General features: G+C 34.7%; 1 non-coding gene across 1 annotated transcript; it reads right to left on the bottom strand.

The window, feature by feature from the left end:
* Positions 1 to 2586: 2586 nt before the first annotated feature.
* TRNAI-UAU (transfer RNA isoleucine (anticodon UAU)) lies at positions 2587 to 2660 on the bottom strand. Its single transcript has one exon. It is a non-coding gene; the product is annotated as a tRNA-Ile (tRNA).
* Between the last annotated feature and the right edge of the window lie 1221 nt (positions 2661 to 3881).

Genomic DNA, 3881 nt, shown 5'->3' with positions numbered 1-3881 from the left:
GATATATTGTGATGTGATATGTTATGTTTAGATGGTTTTATGTGACCATTAAGGTAATTATTGTATGAATGGTACGTTATGAAACGACATGTTAAAAGCATGGAGCATTATGTTATGTTTTCTAAATTGTATGTGTACAGCATGTTATGAATGACATATATCACGATAAATGAAATAAAATGTAACCCCGTTAGGATTATGTATGATACGTAGAATGAAAAATGAGAAATGACATGTTAAGCATGAAAGATGATAGCCGGGTTATATTCATTAATGATAAAAGTAGAAATGTTGGGGACCTCATGCATTATGTGTGCTCATGCATTTAGGGGGATACCCCTATTCCATCACGAGGGTACAGTTGCGTACATCAAATGGCAAGACAACGATCATTATGTTTTGCATAACGTTGTCGTGACGGTTACTAGTTCTAACAGGTGTCCGGCCTAAGGAGCTCCCAGAGTATGCTCGCCCAACAAGGAAAGTGGCCTAGCAGTGTGCGAACTGACTGGTGAGCCCATACTCACACGTATGGGCTATGTGTAGAGTATATGATACACATCCAAATTACCCGTTAGGACAGCACCGTAGGAAAATAGATTGAAAGGATAGGTCCCATCATCTCATTTGCATGAGATTGTTGCATTTAACCTCAATAGTGGGGTCAATTACTAAGTATTTCTTTAAATACTCAAGCCATGTGTACTACATTTTTCAGGTTAAGGCAAGACATTCCTGTATGGCTGATGACGACATCACAACTTGAGACCGTGGCATATGCATAGGATAGTATTTATTTTCGACTTAGGCTAGAATAAGATTTTTTTAACTTAAACACTTATTTATTTTATTTAGTCTTTTGTTGTGTCATTTTAAAGATGTTTTCGAAACACGTAAGTCCATGGCTGTGTTTTAAGATAAAGGATGTGTTTTATAGAATTTAGATGAAATCTTCCGCATTCAATGTTTAGGATATTGTACAATAGGGACTTTAAATTAAGTAGAAAATTTCGGGTCGTTACAAAAAGTCGTTTTATATAGAAAGAGAAGGGTTGAATATAGGAATATAAAGAGTCTTATAACATTTCCATTGAAGGTGTAATAACTTCCTTGTCGGAAATTGCGCACCTTTTCCGGCGAGAATAAATTCATAGCATAATATCTCTTTATTTTTGGCACCAAAAATAAAATCTCAACATAAAATCTAAAACAAATAAAATTCCAATCCTTACACTTAAGATCACGTGATAGAATTAATGATACAAGGTCAGAGTGGGAAAGCTTTTCCTACCACCTAATTCAATCTTCATCCTTCCAAAATTTTATTTTATTTTCCCTTGGCAAGAACTTTCTCTCCTTTTAACAAATAACAACTTAAACTTACGCAAAGGAATAGAAGCTCGAAATTTATGTATATAATACAATATGATATAAATATATAATAGTTTAGTTTTGTATCTCAACGATCAACGATGACATGTTATGTAACGATCTGAAATTTTCTACTTAATTTAAGGTTGCAACTGTATATGTACTCTAAACATTGAATGCGGAAGACTTCATTAAAATTCCATAAAACATAACCTTTATCTTAAAATACAGCCATGGACTTACGTGTTTTGAAAACATCTTTAAAACGACACAACAAAAGACTAAATAAAATAAATAAGCGTTTAAGTTAAAAACATCCTATTCTAGCCTAAGTCTAAGAAAATAAATACCACTATTCGATGCATGTGCGTTTAGGGATTAACCTAGACTAAATAAAAGTAAATTGATCATATATACCCTCAATTCCTAATTAGAGGCATGGGTTAACCTAGTCTGATTACTAAGAATGAAAAAAAGAAAGAAATAATAGGAGAAGAGAGATAAAAGAAGATGAGCGTTTAGGGATTATAAGAGAGAGAAAGAGTCAAAGTTTGATCGGAACCGCCATTTTGAGTCAGAATTTCGCTAGAGCTTCTCCACAAGAATTGCTTGGTGGTCTTGGAAGAACTATTCTTGTCTTTTCAATCACTCAATTCCGTCAAGAATCAAGGAAGAACAAAATGTATGATTTTTGGGTTCTTCATTTAAACTTTCCTTCATGAATTGTAGAGAGAAAGTTATAAAATTAAAGAAAAAATATATATAAATAAAGAATAAAAAATTGGTTTGGAAGTTTAGGAATTTTGACTAAGGAGTTGAATGCATAGGTTATTGTATGTGAGAGAAAGATCAAGTAAGTAACCACACGAACTTTAGGAGATAATGCATGTTAAAGACTAAAGGTTGTTTTTGGGTGAGTGTATACTTATGTAAGAAAATTATCGTTATGCCCCTAGGTTGAGATTTGTGAGAACCATGCTATTTTATGTATTATGCAATGCTAGAAAGAAAAGAGGATGGGCTAGTGGAGTGTGTTTATCTTCAAAGAAGCAGGTGTTAAAGTTAGGTTGGCTAGACGATGACTTAAGTCAGGACACCTCTAATAGACGTGATCAAGTAAGAACCCTAATGAGAACAGGTAAGTGGCTTAATGAGCTCATCCCATAATTTGTTCATTTACACGATTGTTCGTTTAACCAGGTGACTAGGTTTGATTGGTTCTGGCGGGGCTCGAACCCGCGACCTTCGGCTCATAAGACCAACGCTCTAACCAACTGAGCTACAGAACCTTGGATGTTTTTCTTAAATAAATGTTTGAATGAAAATAATATTCCTCGAACTCTTTTTTTCCTCCAACTTTAATTGATAAGCAAATACATTGTAGAACTCAAAAGGGTTTTTCTACTATCTTTTATAAAAGAATACCTATTCGAATAACCATCATGCATGAGCTTCCTATCAAATTGCGAATGTCGGCCTAGCAATATGCCTCCAGCAAGTATGGGTAGCACATCACAAAGAACTTTATCTTTATGTTTTCCCAAAGTAAAAGATATTAAACTTGAGAAACTACCTTTATTGTTCCACTATCATTGAGACATTGAAGCTTGTAAGGTTTAGGATGGTGTTGAGTTGGAATTTGCAACCTTTTGATCAACATGGTACTTAATACATTGGTGCAACTTTCACTATCAATAACAAGACTACAAGGAGTCCCCTTGACTAAACACCTTGTGTGAAATAGGTTGTCTCTTTGATCATCAACATTATTCTCCGTAACTTGAGTTTTAAGAAGTCTTCTCAACAAGTGTCAAATGACTCCCATCTTCCAATTCTTCATCATTCTCTTGGTTTTCTTCTTCAACTAGCTCATCCTAGTCACTTTCCTCAGTATCTGTGACAGCTTGTCCATTCTTGATGGTCATGACTCTCTTGTTAGGATCATCACCACTAATATGACCAATTTCTTGACATTTCCAAGATTTGATGTCTCTATTTCTTTCTCGAACCTCCTTGTATTCCTCAACTTTCTCTTTACCCTTTGAGGTCTCAACTTTGTTCTTTTTGTCAAGCTCATACTTTCCTCTAACCTTAAAATCTATCTTTTCAATATTTGCATCCTTTTTCCAAGTGTTGAAAGTTGTAGACTTAGGAATAACATACCTCTTGGAGTTCTTCTCCCAAGCTAGTTGCCCTTCGATTTTGACAGCAAGGTGTAACAATTCTTGCATATCAAAGTACGCTTGCCTATCCACTTGATGAGCAAGTTGTGTGTTTAACCCACCAAGGAATCTGGCCATTATATCATCGTTGTCTTCATCAATGCATGCTCTATTCATAAAGACCTCCATTTCTTTGTAATATTCTTCAACACTCTTGGATCCATATTGCATTGTATACAGTTTTTCCCTGAGTACTCGAGAAGAATGCTTAGGAATGTACATTTTTCTCATTAATAACTTCAATTCCTCTCACATTTCAATTGGTTCTTCATAATTTCTCCTCCACTT

The sequence above is a fragment of the Cucurbita pepo genome, chromosome 18 (assembly GCF_057944985.1).
Source record: "Cucurbita pepo subsp. pepo isolate OVF chromosome 18, ASM5794498v1, whole genome shotgun sequence".
Taxonomy (NCBI): domain Eukaryota; kingdom Viridiplantae; phylum Streptophyta; class Magnoliopsida; order Cucurbitales; family Cucurbitaceae; genus Cucurbita; species Cucurbita pepo.
Note: the sequence above shows the minus strand (reverse complement) of the source record. Positions and strands in the feature narration are given on the sequence as shown.